Genomic DNA, 17,653 nt, shown 5'->3' with positions numbered 1-17,653 from the left:
TGGCTTGGTCTCTGCAGCCCCCCGCTTTTCCACGGTCTCTCTTCCTTCAGCGGTCACATGGTACCGTTCATTAAACTCATGAATATGCGCATATTTATGAGTTTAATGAGTGGTACCACGTGACTGCTGAAGGCAGGAAGGGAGACCGTGGGAGAACGGGACTGCAGAGACCGAGCCAGGATGGGGTAAGTATAGGCTATATTCACCTGTCCCCGGTCCATCGGTGCTTGCTGCTGTCTGATGTGTCCTCTTGTCAGTTGTCAGTGACATTCAGACAATCCCGCCGGGGCAAACCCGCTGAGATGCGCATGGCCGATTACCGAGAGGTAATGCCTCCGTAGCGCCCTCTAAAAGGGGGAGGTGTAATGTAAAATGTCTGTGAAATCTGTATGTTGAAGTAAAGTATGATATTTCTAGAACTTTCTAGAAATCTCCCTTTTCCAGCTGAGTTACATTGTACACTGTCAGCTTGCAGCAACCCCTTCCCCCAAGTCTTATCAGCTCCCTGCTTGCATCTGAAACATGATGCCGGGCATTTCCTGTCGAAGTCCCCCTCCCCTCCCCCTGCAAAGGATGTTAATTAAGCTGAGTGAAATAGAATGTTCCTTTGTCTAAAACCACGAGGTTTGAATGCAGCTATGGGAAGTATTAAAACAAGTCATACCACAAAAACCATACGCAGCAGAGATATAAAACCCACATTTCTGCAAAGGGCACGAGGCCAGCTTTCTAAGTCCTAATTTTCACGGTTATAACCTCACCAGAACCTGAGATATGGATTGCTCCCAAATGGAGTGTCCTAGCTAGTGCATTCTTGATGTTTTCTTGTTGGATTCGTTAAATCACAACCAATGATGCCCTATGTGTGGTGGTACGGGCTTTTCTCATTTAGATATAGTTATTCTAAGTTTTGTAGCCAAATCATAACTTAGAGGAAGGGGGGTGGAACCTCCCCAGCCGGCCCCTTTTGCTGAGGTCACACAGCCTAGACCATAAGGGATGCGAGGGGACAATGAGCTCAGTTCAGCTGAGGATCTCAAGCCCGAGAGAGATGTGCCGATGAGTGGGGACGTTTGGTTAAGCGCCCCTCCCCCCTCAGCCACATGGTCTGCCTGATATCAACTACGCACATGTGAGTGTTACTTTCTGCTCTTTCATCCACTTTGTTTTATATTTGTATTGTACATATTTAATGTCTCAACTTTATAGCAACTTTTATCTGTAATCACTGCCCATTTGGGAAATAAATGATAAAATTATTCAGTCTGCCTTCATGCTCTAGGAAACGAACTATGCGCCTTTTTTAGATAATTGCTACTAATTTGGGGTTAGTCACGGACCCTCTTAATTAACTCTGTGATTAAGTAAAGCGTGGCTGGTGGCAGCGTGGTGTGCGCGGCTGGCGAGACTAGCTGGCAGTACAGAAGGGTCTTATATTGCTGAATGAGGGGCTGCAGCTACAGCATTGATAATTCCCTTACTGCGGTAGTCTAGCGGCCCGTGCACAACAAGCAGCCCATCCGGCGACTAATTATCCTAGGTACAGTTCCCTGACTGACCTGAGGGTGAGGGGGGCGCCGGAGAGCTGCGAGTTCCAAAGTGGAACTGAGAAAGTGGGATATACATAAATCCCCGCAGTTCTTGGAAGGTTGTTAGCAGTGGTGGGGCATCCAAAATACCCCCTGCGGTAAATTGTTAGAGCAAGATTAGCTTGCTGTATTTTTGTCACGTGGTGCCGGTGGTGGGATAACTAAGATAAGCCCCCACTGTGCCTGTGAAAGCCGTGTGCCGGCAGTGCGTCACGTCCCTCCGTCTGCTGACCTGCTGGTGCCAGTGGTGGGATCGTGACGTTTTGGTGGCACCGGCCGCACCGTTCGTCACAATTTGGTGGCAGCGGCGTGCCTCCTGCTTGCTGTTCATCACATATTGGACTGCGAGAATAAAAACTATGATATGCCATGGACTTCTATGGTCCCATCCTGGATCTGCCCCCATCCACCTTTCCTACAGCCCCTACCCAACATCCCTACAGTTCCTATTCCCTTTTGTACACTTGCTTTGGCAAAACTAATGTGTATTTAGTCCTGCCAATAAAGCTTCTTTGAATTTGAATTATATATATTATTTTATGTGTAGGTAATAATAATAATAATAATAATAATAAATTTTATTTTTATAGCGCCGACATATTCCGCAGCACTTTACATTTCAGAGGGGATTTGTACAGACATTACAGCATAACAATAATCACATACAGTAGATTATAACAAATACCAAGAGGAAAGAGGGCCCTGCTCGCAAGCTTACAGTCTATGAGGAAAGAGGTAGACACGAAAGGTGGGTGGTAACAGTTGCCCTGATTGTATGGACCAGCCATAATGTTAAGTATGTAACAGTAGAGACACAGTGGGCTAATGGATGCATAAAGCATGTGGGAACATGATGCTGGAAATCTGGTTATGGTAAAACTTTTGGCTGTGCCACACAGGGATAGATTAGGTTAATGTGTTGAGGCGATAGGCCAGTCTGAATAAATGCGTTTTCAGGGCACGCTTAAAATTGTGGGGATTGGGGACTAATCGTATTGACCTGGGAAGTGCATTCCAAAGAATTGGCGCAGCACGTGTAAAGTCTTGGAGACGGGAGTGGGAGGTTCTGACTATTGAGGATGCTAACCTCAGGTAATCAGCAGAACGGAGGGCGCGGGTAGGGTGGTATACTGAAACAAGGGAGGAGATGTAAGGTGGTGCTGAGCTATGGAGGGCTTTGTGGGTGAGGGTAATAAGTTTATACTGAATTCTGGAGTAGATGGGTAGCCAGTGTAATGACTGGCAAAAGGTAGAGGCATCGGTGTAACAATTGGTGAGGAATATGATCCTGGCTGCAGCATTCAAGACAGATTGGAGAGGGGAGAGTTTGGTAAGAGGGAGACCGATTAGAAGAGAGTTACAATAGTCGAGACGAGAATGAATAAGAGAAACAGTAAGAGTTTTTGCAGAGTCAAAAGTAAGAAAAGGTCGAATTCTAGAAATGTTTTTGAGGTGCAGTTGACAAGAGCGAGCCAGTGATCGAATGTGGGGGCAAGGGAAAACTCGGAATCAAGTATGACCCCAAGACAGCGGGCCTGTTGCTGGGGAGTAATAGTGGAACCACACACAGAAATGGCAATGTCGGGTATTGGTACACTAGTAGAGGGAGGAAACACCAGGAGTTCAGTCTTTGACAGGTTCAGTTTCAGATATAGTGAGGACATGATATTAGACACAGCGTTTAGACAATGGCCGGTGTTTTCTAGAAAAGCTGGCGTGATGTCAGGAGAAGAAGCGTATAATTGGGTGTCATCAGCATAGAGATGGTACTGGAAACCAAATCTACTGATTGTTTGACCAATAGGGGCAGTGTACAAGGAGAAGAGGAGGGGGCCTAGAACCGATCCTTGAGGGACCCCAACAGTAAGGGGAAGGTGAGAGGAGGAGGAACCGACAAAAGATACAGCAAAGGAGCGGTCGGAGAGATAGGAGGAGAACCATGAGAGAACGGTGTCCTTGAGGCCAATGGAACGGAGCATAGTGAGGAGGAGCTGATGATCCACAATGTCGAATGCTGCAGAGAGATCCAAGAGAATTAGCATGGAGTAATGACCATTTGATTTAGCTGTTAGCAGATCATTAGAGACTTTAGTGAGGGCAGTTTCAGTGGAGTGTAAAGAGCGGAAACCGGATTGGAGAGGGTCGAGAACAGAGTTTTCTGAGAGATAGCGGATAAGACGGGAGTGGACCAGGCGTTCCAGGAGTTTAGAGATGAAGGGAAGATTAGAGACAGGTCTATAGTTAGCGGCACAGTTTTGGTCGAGGGATGGTTTTTTAAGTAGTGGATGTCGCGTCCGTCTGCGGGTCTGGGCTGCAGACAGACAGCGCCCCGAGTAGCACCGACACCCTTAACCCCTATACAGGGATCTGGATTTACTGCAGAGCCCAGGAAGCGCTGTCTGAACAGGAGCAGAGTGCCAGAGCAGAACGGTCGCAATAGAACAGCAGGAAGGGAGCCAAAAATGGGGGTCGGAAACCAGGCGAGCAGTGGAGGTACAGAAACGGTAGGCAGAGGCAGCGTCGAGAGTCCAGGCAGAGGTCAAAAACCGGGAGAGTAGCGGAGGTACAAAATCGTCAGGCAGTAGAGGGGGTCAGGAATCCAGGCCGAGGTCAGCGTCAGTAATCAGGAGAAATGCAAGGTACAAAAATGGCAGGCAACAGAGTAGTCAGAAGTTCAGGCTGAGGTCGGAGTTAACGATAGGCAATCACAAGTAACACGTAGGGGAACCAAGAATATATCCGGCGGCTTGCAAGCCCAGTCCCAAGGTATTTGAGGGATCAGGTCGTCCCTCACAGGCTCCCGGGCTGGTGATGTCATCAGGACCGCCCCCAGGACCAGACCTGATGATGATGCACCAGCCCCTTCATGACTGACAGAGGAGCGGAGTCTGCGTCCAGTAGACGCCTGCGCAGAAGCCCTTTCATTGTTGCCGCCCTCACTCGGGCACGAGCCACGGCGCCTCCTAGTGGTTGAGGGCGGAACAGCAGGCCCCGAGATCGACGACGAGATGTCAGTCCGGCGTCTCCTGGTGGCCGAGGCCTGGACAGCAGGCCCCGAGCCCGAGGGCGGCGTGACAGTCCGTCGCCTCCTAGTGGCTGAGGGCGGAACAGTGGGCCCCGAGTCTGACGGCGACGTGACAGTACCCCCCTCCTCCAGGAGGGGCCTCCGGACCCTCAAAACCCGGTTTGTCAGGGTGAAGGAGATGAAATCTCCTAATTAATGCCTTGGCATGGATGTTCCTTGCGGGGACCCAGGACCTCTCCTCCGGGCCGTAGCCCTTCCAGTGTATAAGATACTGTATGGAGTTTCTCACAAGGCGGGAGTCAAGGATACCCTGGACTTCATACTCCAAGGACCCTCCGACCGAAACAGGAGGAGGAGGGGACTGGACAGGGTGAATTGGGGAGCGATACAGTTTGAGGAGAGACTTGTGGAACACGTTAGGTAATTTAAATGACTGCGGAAGTTTCAAACGGAAGGCTACCGGGTTAACCACTTCTATAATTTCATATGGGCCGATAAATCTGGGACCCAGTTTGGCAGACGGTACTTTCAGTTTGATGTTTTTAGTCGAAAGCCAAACCTTGTCCCCAACCCCCAAGTGCGGCCCCTTGGACCGTCGTTTGTTTGCAGCTGAAGCCTGTCTAACTTGAGCCCCTTTCAAATTCGTATTTACTTCAGACCATATTGTTTTCAAGCGATGTATGTTTTTCTCTACCCCAGGGAGCTCCGACATCCTAGCCGAGAACGACCCAAAGCGCGGATGCAATCCAAGGTTACAAAAAAAAGGGGTAGTTTTAATGGAGTCCTGGTAGCGATTATTTAAGGCAAACTCAGCTAATGGCAGATGTTCTACCCAATCGGACTGGTGTCCTGACACGTAACAACGGAGGTATTGCACCAGAGCTTGATTAGCACGTTCGGTTTGCCCATTGGTTTCGGGGTGGTAGGCCGAGGAGAAGGATAACTCAACACCGATGCGTTTACAGAACGCCCTCCAGAATTTTGAGACGAACTGGGTACCTCTGTCGGACACAATATTTGACGGAACACCATGAAGACGTACAATGTGCACAAGGAACAATTTGCTCAAGGTTTCGGAGTTAGGTAAGCCAGACAGGGGAATAAAATGGCACTGTTTGCTGAACCTGTCTACCACCACCCAGATACATGTTTTCCCATCTGAGGTCGGCAGGTCTGTGATGAAGTCCATGGAGATGTGGGTCCATGGACTCTCAGGGGTGGGCAAGGACTGAAGTCAGCCAGCAGGGCGATTATGGGTGGATTTGGCGCGGGCACAGACTTCACATGCTGAAACATAGTTCTTACAGTCCTTGACCACCGTCGGCCACCAAAAGTTCCTAGTTACCAACCTGGTGGTATTATTGAGCCCAGGATGACCTGCCAGAACAGAGTCATGTGACTCTTTAAGAACTTGAAGGCGAAAGGAATTCGGAACAAACAATTTTTGGGGGGGTGTAGTGTCAGGAGCTCGTTCCGGAGACCTACGGATCTCCTCCAGAAGGTCCAAGGAAACTGCCGACACGACAATCCCATTGGCTAATATCGGAACGGGTTCACAGTCTTCGGCTTGTGTGGGGCAAAAACTGCGAGAGAGGGCATCGGCCCTCACATTTTTCGTGCCAGGGCGAAAGGTGATTAAAAAAATCGAACCTTGAAAAGAACAAGGCCCACCTGGCCTGCCTGGAATTCAGTCTTTTAGCTGACTCCAGGTAGGTCAGGTTTTTGTGGTCTGTAATGACGGTGACTTTGTGTTTGGCGCCTTCGAGAAAGTGACGCCATTCCTCGAAGGCCCATTTGATTGCTAGTAACTCCCGATTCCCAATATCATAGTTCTTCTCTGTGGCAGAGAACTTTCGGGAAAAAAAAGCACATGGGCGCAGCTGAGTGAGGGCTGCAGTGCCTTGCGATAGCACTGCTCCCACTCCGACTTCGGAGGCATCCACCTCCACAATAAATGGGCGGTCTAAGTCAGGTTGTACTAAAACCGGGTTGGCCACAAAGCATTCTTTTAACGTAGAAAATGCTTGAATGGCCTCGGGATTCCAGTTGGCCACGTCCGCCCCCTTCCGGGTTAGATCCGTGAGTGGCTTGGCAATCTCAGAAAAACTCCTGATAAACTTACGGTAGTAATTGGCAAATCCCAAAAATCGCTGCAGTGCTTTCAGCGATTTGGGTTGCACCCACGCCTTAATAGGTTGGATCTTGGCAGGATCCATGCGGAACCCCCTGCCTGAGACCATGTACCCCAAAAATTGTACCTCCTCAGCGAAAAAGACACATTTCTCCAACTTAGCAAACAAGGAGTTCTCCCGCAGTCTCTGCAGTACTGAACGGACGTGTTGAGCATGTGTCACAGGGTCAGTGGAGTAAATCAAAATGTCATCCAAGTACACAACGACATACACACCACAGATGTCCCTGAAAATATCGTTAACAAAGTGCTGAAACACTGCAGGAGCATTGCTGAGTCCGAAAGGCATTACTAGGTACTCAAAGTGACCAAGAGGTGTATTAAACGCTGTCTTCCACTCATCGCCGTCTCTTATGCGGATTAGATTGTATGCCCCCCGGAGGTCAAGCTTAGTAAACCAACGGGCTCCAATTAGCTGATTAAAAAGATCAGGGATGAGTGGAAGCGGATACTGGTTCTTTATAGTGATTGCGTTTAATTCCCGGTAGTCAATGCAGGGTCTGAGACCACCATCTTTCTTCTCTACAAAGAAGAACCCAGCTCCAACTGGTGAAATAGATGGTCTAATGAACCCCTTTCTTAAGCTATCCGCTATGTACTCATTCATGGCCTGACGCTCTGGACCAGAGAGATTAAATATTCTCCCTTTTGGAAGACGGGCATCTGGAATTAGGTTTATAGGACAATCATACTCTCTGTGGGGCGGTAGTTTCTCAGACTCTATAACGGAAAAGACATCTCCATAATCCCTGAGAGCAAACGGTATGAAGGGGTGTTTTTTTAGCTTGGTTTGATTTACTGCTACAGACATGCAATTATCCTGGCATTGCAAACTCCAGCGCACCACATCACCCAGGTGCCAGTCAATGACAGGGTTATGTTGACGTAGCCACGGCATTCCCAAAATGACTGCAGAAGATAGATTGTCCAACACAAAAAAGGAAATAAGCTCAGTATGTAGTGCTCCTACTGACATAGTTATCTTAGCAGTAACAAATTTAACCCCCTCCTGAATAATGGATGTGCCATTAATAGCCGTGGTTTTAATTGGAATATTAAGTTTCAGTAGTGGGACACCAAGTTTTTTAGCAGCAAAAGAGTCCATAAAATTCCCTTCAGACCCGCTATCGACATAGGCTTTTAAACACAGAGAATCCTGACCAAAATACAACGAAATAGGTAGTAAAACTTTGGCCGCATCTGCGGGCAATACCTGAGCCTCTGCGCAACCATAGCCAGAGCTGCTCAGAGGCTGATGTTCCCGGGGTACGGATCTCTGACGTTCAGCTTTGTCCCTGGAGTCTCCTAACTGCAGCATGTTCGAGCAGGAAGGTGAGACTGAACCTCCAGGCTGGATACTGAGGCTTAGTAACAGGTGTTTTAGTCCAACAATCAGCTCAGGCAAGAGAGGAAAGGAAAAAAAAATTCAGAGAAACTGTCTTTATATAGGTGTGATATATATATACACACAAGAGACAGTTTTATTTGGGCCGGATATAATGTCGCGTCCGTCTGCGGGTCTGGGCTGCAGCCAGACAGCGCCCCGAGTAGCACCGACACCCTTAACCCCTATACAGGGATCTGGATTTACTGCAGAGCCCAGGAAGCGCTGTCTGAACAGGAGCAGAGTGCCAGAGCAGAACGGTCGCAATAGAACAGCAGGAAGGGAGCCAAAAATGGGGGTCGGAAACCAGGCGAGCAGTGGAGGTACAGAAACGGCAGGCAGAGGCAGCGTCGAGAGTCCAGGCAGAGGTCAAAAACCGGGAGAGTAGCGGAGGTACAAAATCGTCAGGCAGTAGAGGGGGTCAGGAATCCAGGCCGAGGTCAGCGTCAGTAATCAGGAGAAATGCAAGGTACAAAAACGGCAGGCAACAGAGTAGTCAGAAGTTCAGGCTGAGGTCGGAGTTAACGATAGGCAATCACAAGTAACACGTAGGGGAACCAAGAATATATCCGGCGGCTTGCAAGCCCAGTCCCAAGGTATTTGAGGGATCAGGTCGTCCCTCACAGGCTCCCGGGCTGGTGATGTCATCAGGACCGCCCCCAGGACCAGACCTGATGATGATGCACCAGCCCCTTCATGACTGACAGAGGAGCGGAGTCTGCGTCCAGTAGACGCCTGCGCAGAAGCCCTTTCATTGTTGCCGCCCTCACTCGGGCACGAGCCACGGCGCCTCCTAGTGGTTGAGGGCGGAACAGCAGGCCCCGAGATCGACGACGACATGTCAGTCCGGCGTCTCCTGGTGGCCGAGGCCTGGACAGCAGGCCCCGAGCCCGAGGGCGGCGTGACAGTCCGTCGCCTCCTAGTGGCTGAGGGCGGAACAGCGGGCCCCGAGTCTGACAGCGACGTGACAGTGGATGTATGATGGCATGCTTAAATGAGGAGGGAAAAATACCAGAAGAGAGAGAGAGGTTAAATATTTTAGTTAGGTGAGGGGTCACAGCAGGGGAAAGGGACTGGAGGAGATGTGACGGAAATGGGTCACTGGTGCAAGTGGTTGGGCGAGAAGATGCAAGGAGCCTGCTTACTTCTTCTTCTGTGACTGGTTCAAAATCAGAGAGTGAGCTAGATGCAGTGGGGGAGACAGGACAGTGCATGGTATGAGGTGATTGGGAGATAATTTCCTGTCGAATCTGGTCAATTTTTTCTCTGAAGTAATTGGCCAGATCGTCAGCTCGGAGCTCCGTGGTTGGGGCCTGTACTCTTGGATTGAGTAGAGAATGAAAAGTGTCAAAGAGACGTTTCGGGTTATTGGACAATGAGGTGATGAGGGTGTTGAAATAGGCTTGTTTGGAGAGGTGAAGGGCAGTGTTGTATGTTCTAAGCATAGGCTTAAAATGGATGAAATCTTCGTGTAGATTGGATTTTCTCCACAGACGTTCGGCGCACCTGGAGCACCGCTGCAGGAAACGTGTTTGCACCGTGTGCCAGGGTTGTCGCCATCTGCGTTGTGGTGTTCTATTTATAAGGGGTGCAAATTCATCCAGGGCATTTTGAAGTGTTTCATTGTAATGCTTCAATGCAGAATCAGGACAGGAAAAGGAGGAGATAGGGGCCAATGAAGACTGCAAGTTCTTCATAAGTTTCTGGGTGTTAATTGCCTGTATGTTTCTATAAGTCTGGACAGTGGGGGTGACCTGAGCAGCCTGGCAGTTCTTGGTATATTATGTATATATATATTATACAGTATATTATATATATTATATATATATATATATATATATATATATATGTGTGTGTATCACTGACATGTGTATATATATATGTATGTATTCTATGTGTATATATCTAGTGTTTTGTGAGCTGTCAGTGTGACAGTAGCCGGACATGAATTGCCGGCTTTTCAAAGGACACCGGTGTGTAGAAATCGGACAGCACTTCCATGGTCCGAGTGCTGTCCGATTTTTTTCTCGCACCCATTGACTATTATTGGTGAGTTTCGTCCGAGAATCGCAGCAACACGCAGCATGTTGAGATTTTTTTCTCAGTCCGATTTCGGCTGAGAAAAAAAATCGCAAATGAGATGTCACCTTTTGAATAACATTGGTCCGAGTGTAATCCGATTTTTTTATCGGATTGCACTCGTCCATATTTCTCGCCAGTGAGTATGAGCCCTAAATGGAAGATCTGTGATTCACAATGCGCATTGATCTTCTACCCTCAGATCTCCCAGATTGGCGTGACACACTAGAGACAACTGACATTTTTCAGAAACATCTTCTGAATGATGGGTATGCCAGCGGCTAAAAGACCTTTATATAAAAAAAAAATCAGAAAAAAAGTTTTAATAAGACAATATTTCACACGGGCAAAATTGCTGCTTTTTTCCCTGCTGCGTTTTTAAAGGTATGGAATATCTCACGGCCTTATTAAATATCACATTCAAACGGTGTTATGGCGTGGACTTTGTCTGATACATATTAGGTTCAAACTCAAAGAGGAGATCGCAAGAGGGAAAAAAACACCAGATTCCCGCGCTGCTATATTTCAACCATCAAATCCAGTAGATTGTAGAAATAGGTTCCAATATCAATATCAATATTTTTCTGTACATTCGACCTGAAGAAGAGGTCACTGAATGGACCTCGAAATGCGTTGTCTCTGTATGTACCATAAATAAAGTACTGCTATTGGAACCTATTTCTACAATCTACTGGATTTGATGGTTGAAATATAGCAGCGCGGGAATCTGGTGTTTTTTTCCCTCTTGGGATCTCCTCTTTGAGTAATGGAAGCAGACGCTGTCTGTCTACACCCTCCTGCTGCAGCTTCATTGCATGTGACTAAGCGCATACAGTAGTTGTGGCTTTACACAACTATTGAGGGTGAGTACCCTGCACAATTTAATTTATATTCATTATATCTGCATTGGTAAGGCCCTATGGGCGCGCTTTTGTGGTTTCTTTTATCTATATTAGGTTCAAAGAGACTCATAAAGACTATGTTGGTAAGAAGTGACATTGGTCAGATAGTTGGAATATTTATGGGACTCGATTTACCCTTTCCTTTCCCATCCTTGTTGTCGTGTCATGTCCTTATACCTGTTTGTTCAATATTTTAAGAATAGGATCTGATGAGTAGATTCCATTTCTGCTAAGTGATAATAGCTCTGATTGGTAGAGATGGTACACATTCTGCTTGTCTTACTTTATTTACTGCTCTTTAACATGTTGCCCGCAGACTGAAGTTCATTTTCATGATGACAGGTGCTTAATGAATCAGACACCTATGACTCCAGCAAGCCCCCTTATCAAAACTGCCATGAACAAAGCTGGTCTTGATGAATCGGGCTTTAATGTTCAAAGTACAGATGTTGTATGTCTGCAGACATAAGATACAGGAAAGATATATATCTTTGTACTGTGTTAGCCAGTAGATATAAAAATATTTAGAATTGAGAGTCCTCAGTAATGTATTACCATCTTTTCAGTTAGCCATTAAAAGGTATCAACCACTGAGGACTCTAAATATTTTGCAGACATAGGATGTATGCGTAGGACGCATATGTCAAACATGCACGAAAGCATATGTCATAAGTCGTACTACATTTATCTGAAATTTTACACACATGTCATCTGTCCTTCTATGTCCATTGTGAGGTAGCGCTGTCATTCAGTTAGGGGACCTCTCGCTTGGCAGCGAATAAAACACATCCGGCACCGGGTTTTCATAAACCATAACATAGTCCATGAGGTTTATTCCTCCATCATAAACCCACAGCAGCAATATACAACAGCTTAGCGCCCATTACAGAGCTTCATTCTGGTTATCCTGTACTCACACAGGTTATGCAAATGTCCATTGCACAGGCTCTTCAGCCTCAGCGTTATCTTACCCGTCAGGGTTCCTCATGCGGCTTCACCATCCCGCACACGTTCGTTCCCTCCAGGGAACGCTCAGGCACACATCGCCATTGCTCACAGCCACCTCACATGCTGTGAGCCAAGAGACACCTCTCCTAGCGGGACCTTCCGCTCTGGACCAACCAGATCCCTGCATTCACCACCTGTGACCGACCCTGGCCACCATATATGGTCCGTAGCCACGCCCACCGGGTCACATGGCTATGACCTCATCACAGGTCCTTCACACACTCACAGTCTTTTACTATAGTGTACTAAACACACCCCCTGGGTGGGTTTGTTTGTAACTAGGTCGCCCGTCTCCCTAGTTACCTGGAGACTTCTCCCTGACACATTGACACAGCATCTCAGCAGTGTCACTTCTGCTCAACACACGCATCAGTCTCCATCTCATGGCCACCCACCTTGAGATACATACCGGTCATTCATGGTTCTGCCATTCATCCTCTCTCTTGGGACATCCACACAGCGCCCCCTAGGGGACACAGCGGTCATTACACCACATAATCTACATCTAATATAGCTGTTTTTTTACAGTATACTTTATTTTTCTTTTCTCATTCGACTTTTACAGACAGGAACATTTTTTATGTTTTTGACATATTGAGATATACTGATAAACCTTTCAATGTGTTTTCAAGAGAATAGTGGAAAAATAGTGTATACGTCTTTCATTATTATTATTTTTATTATTATTATTTAATTATATAGCGCCATTAATTCCATGGTGCTGTACATGAGAAGTTATAGGTATCGTTAACAGTAAACAAATTTACAATGACAGACTGGTACAGAGGGGAGGGGACCCTGTCCTTTCATGTTTTTGGAGAAAAAATACATGGTCAACTATGTTTTTTGTATGCCCAAAGAAAATCAGTATGACATAAATCTGACAAAATGTTTTCAACAGATTTTTTTTAGTACATCTTACCCATTTTAGTATTTAAATACGCTGGCATGAATATCTGAATACAGATTTTGCACCTCAGGCATATACAGTACGTCCAGTATAATGCACTGTATAAATGGGAAACTGGCCTAAACTAAATAGTTCAGTGTGTATACTGAATTCCTTCTGTCATTCTGTCAGTAGCAGTGATGAGCAAACATGCTTGGATAAGGTGTTATCTGAGCACGCTCGTGTGCTAATAGAGTATCTTCAGTGAGCTCAAATACTATGTTCGAATCACTGCGGCTGTATCTCTCACCGCTGTTCGAGAGCCACAACACATAGAGGGATTGCGTAACAAACCGGCAATCCATGCATGTGTTATGGCTGTCAAACAGCTGCAAGACTTGGAGCTGCAGTGACTCGAATATAGTTTTTGAGCATGCCTATGATACTCAGCACACGAGCGTGCCTGGATAACAACTTATTCCAAGCACTTTCAGTAGTCGGTAGCTAATTTAGTTATTGTGATCGTTGGTCAGCATATAATAGGGTATTTTTGGCATTCAGCTTTTCAGAATATTTTAATCCAAATATCCTTTGAGTGAGGCAATGATGGGAGTCATATATGAGGGTCGTTATGTGTCCCCCAGGATGTGTATGGAAACATACTGAACACACTGGAGAGTATTGCAATCACAGCCACTGCTGTGGTTACAGCACAAAATAAAGTGTGGACTGGGTCAGTTAAGTTACAAGCAGCAGAGCAGGAGGCTTTGTATATGCCTGGCTGTGCGAGACTGAACACAGACCACAGCCAGAGAGAGCAAAGCTATTACCGCACCCATGAGTTACATGGTGGTGCAGTTTCCCACAGCAACAACTGATATGGAAGATCCAGCTGCGAACTGGATGATAACATTTTGACTTTATTTTTGTGAGTTGGCAAAGTAAGTACAATAAAAGAGAACCTATCAGCAGGATTTTGCTAAATAAACAACAGGGATTTTCAGGTTGGCAGTGTTAAACTGATTAAAATGATACATGGGTTGAATAAATCCATCTTGTGGTTCTTGTGTAATCAGTATTAGAAGTTTTTAGTTAATGATATGCCTATGCTCTGGGTGGGACTGTAGGCAGAGTCTTACCTTCCTGCTCTAAGTCAGAGAAACCAAGGAAAAACCTGCGCACAGGCCACACCGAACAGACAGTGTGTTTCTATGATGAGGAACATGTTTGTAACACCCAGACCCAAAGAATAAAGTTGTCTAACCATTAATACCACATGAGGAACAGCAAAAAAAAAATAAATAGAACCAATTCTTTACCAGCTGTTGATTTTTTCATCCCCCCCCCCCAAAGAACACAGTGAGGCTTGGCTCACATTTATCCTGCGCTCTACACTGAGCGCTTACATCATGGTTTCCGTGTAAATCTCTGAAATACGTGATTCGGACATAACCCATGGCAGAAGATTTCCTATATTAAGGTATATGACTGAAGAGACTGTCTGGCCTGTGATCCGGTGGTGTCAATCTTTTAGGCATGCATAAAAGTGAACAGGTTCCCACAGTTTTGTGCACTTCTGTAAAAAAGAACACTGCTGAGCAGAGGTCAGACAGAGTCCAGAGTAACTCTGCTCCTGCATTATAGCGAATGGATCCCTTGGAGGTTTCATCTGAATCACGTCACTTGGAAATTTAGATGGAAACCCCAAAGTGTCATTCCAATTGTGGTATAAAATGTCCCCAACAAAAGCTGCAAATTAATCCACAGAAAAAGCAATTCCCACTCAGGTCCATCATCTGTTAACAGAAATTTATGGGGCTTCCACGTTATTGGTAGTACAAAGGCTCTGGAAAAGCAAAATGGCTCCTCACCCCCCCTAAAAGAAATTCAGCAAATTATGTGCTCCCAAATCCAAATGCCACCTTCCCTTCACCTTCTGCAATGTCGGCTAATGACAACTGGAAGGCACGTGGCTCTCGTGGGTGACTCACTTCTGGCATATCACTTCTGGTAGTGTGTCAATGGATTCAGAGACAAAATGTATATGTACGTAAATGGCACCAGCATATCATTGATCTAGATTAACGGCACCTTTGTGCCGAGGATCATAGGCCTTTGTAGATCCATCATATGGAGAGGCACTATCTGAGAAGAGGACATACTTTTATCCCCTATGTTTTTGTAAGCATTTCAGGATGTGGGTGGGGCTTGAACAACATGAGTTAGCATAAACAAATGAGCACAGACGAGCACCATGCAGCATCAACTCATCATGATAATCCACACTCAGTGAAATGCACAGTTCATGGTTTGTGATTATTCCTATACTGCCTTTATCAGATATGTCTTTTCCTGAGGGATGCATGTATATTTATGGATCACCCGCCAGGGCAGTGGGGATACTCGATACCGGGCCAGTATTCAAAGAGGATGTGTCACGGCAGCAGTGACCCGGTCCATGGCCCTGGGCGTCCAATTAAAGGGATATTTACAAGAGATAAGAGAGCTTGTAATAAAGTTTATAATAAAGTGGTCATGACGCCACCTGTGGTTTCTGGTCAGAGGTGACCAGCGCTGCAGGGCAGATCCTCTGGCACTGGTGATGATGCAGCAGAGTTGGTACAGCTCTCCACAGGCAGAGCTTAGTCCCAGGGCAGATGTAATATATTGAAGATGGTAATGATGTAGTATTTGGCAAAGGATGTAGCAGTGCTGAGTGGGTGTTGCAGAAAGAATTGAGAGGACACAGCTGAGTGCAGTTTCTAATGCTTTACTCACAGTTCTTGTGTACATGGATACCCGCTTGGCACTGTGTCATCCAGATGAGGGGTCCAGCAAACTCCCAGGTCGGTCAAGATACACCTTCCCAGGACTCCCTTCAGTATATGCCTCTCCTGCCATCTCACTGTGTTGGCTGACCGCTTCTCCTGCCCAACACTTCACAGTCAGTGTATAATACTTATGTATGGTATAAGGACTTCAATGGCGTAGGGCAATGACGGCAGAGACACGCTCAGTGAAGCAAGTGATTTATATACAATTGTGCACAACAAACGTGGAAATACGTAACGGGTTCAGAGCACAGACGTACAGCAGCACATAGCAAAAGGTTCAGCAAGGATGGTAAGTTATTAAGAGTCACTGAGTACAGAATATAACTGGGTATTGCAGGCAAAGTCCAGAGTATAACAAATGTCCAGCAGGATAATGTTCAGCGGGCACCGGGTAACAACTACTAACCAGTATAGCAAACAGAAGTCCAATTGTAGCGAGCCTCTGGTATGATGAGTCCGGTGGAGATCCAGTAAGGGGACCTTCAGTGGGCACAAACACTAACCGGGTACGGTAGCCAGAAGTCCAGCGGTATCCAGAGGTCCAGAGAGGTGAAGTCTCAAGCAAGAAGCAGGGTTGTTCCAGAGTAACAAGATCTGGGAGAGTGGCAGGGCAGGAGCACACCAGGAATCAATATACTCAAGCGATTTGCTTGTGCTTAGGGGCGGGTTTTTATGCAGCTGGGGAGGAAGTGATGTAAACGAAAACTCCATCTTAACTAAGGGCAGCTAAGAGGAAGTGATGCGACAGGACCGAAAACTCCATCTTAACCAAGGGCAAAAGTTCATTCAAAACAGACCGGAAAGTCCTAGGATCCTGACACAGTGTCCCAAGCCAGCAGCCATGGACCTTGTCGGGCGACGTCCTCTCTGCGTCCCCTTGCTCCTATATGGCTGCGTTTTCAGTGATGTAACTGTGGCTGTGGCTGAAACACCTACAGGTGCCTCTGCCTCCGGCTTACTAGTTGAGTCTGATTTCTCCACTAGGCTAGGGAGGCGGTACCCCACTGCAACCTGATCCCTCTACCCAACGTTAGTCGGCGTGGAACGAGTCCCACGGGCAGTATGGTTGCTGCGCCGTGCCTCTAGGATCCTTTCTGTCCTCCCAGGAGCTTCCTTCTCCCTCTTCACTTCTTCTCTAACTTTCCTGTCAGCACTTTGACCAGTCCTGTCAGCTCCTTCCTCCAGCTTGTCCTCATGCTGACCAACTCTTCCAGAAACTTGTCTGCTCCTGCAGCTCCTCCTGACAGGGAGCTGCTTCACCACACGTCTCTCCACTTTAACTTTAACTTTCTCCTCATGTCTGACTCACTCTCTCTGCACTGTCCTTTTGCACTCTCTAAGCACTTCCCCTACTCCTACCATTTCCACCCACCTCCCAACACCCTTTACTATCCAGCAGGGAGGGACGGAAGATGTCAGAGTCCTGGGTGGTGCTCCCTCCTTACCTGAGAGTGGGGTACCACACCTCTGGGTGTGGTGCAGTACCTCTGTGGTGACTCTCAGGGGTGCCACATTTATCCTAGGGACTCCCAGGATCAGCTGCCGTGGAGCGAGGCCACCATATCCGCTGAAAAGTAGGGTGCCAACCTCCGCTGAGAAGCAGGTACCAAGACAAGGGAATCTATTATAGAGTGTACTCAGAGAGCACATTTTCATGTGCACGGTGTTTGTTGTTGTCTTTGATCTTTTAATTAATTATATTAAAAGCTATATTTTATCTTATATATCTAATTCACAGGGTTCCCCATGTTA

The 17,653-nt window shown here is 46.9% G+C and overlaps 1 protein-coding gene across 1 annotated transcript in view; it reads left to right on the top strand.

Annotated features, from left to right (window-relative positions):
- Positions 1–17,653, top strand: part of FHL2 (four and a half LIM domains 2) — a 106,696-nt gene that overhangs the window by 71,693 nt on the left and 17,350 nt on the right. The gene's annotated exons all lie outside the window — the stretch shown is intronic.

The sequence above is a fragment of the Dendrobates tinctorius genome, unplaced genomic scaffold (genome assembly GCF_039654945.1).
Source record: "Dendrobates tinctorius isolate UK_male_01 unplaced genomic scaffold, ASM3965494v1 ptg000166l, whole genome shotgun sequence".
NCBI classification, from domain to species: domain Eukaryota; kingdom Metazoa; phylum Chordata; class Amphibia; order Anura; family Dendrobatidae; genus Dendrobates; species Dendrobates tinctorius.
This window is presented reverse-complemented; position numbering and strand designations above follow the sequence as displayed.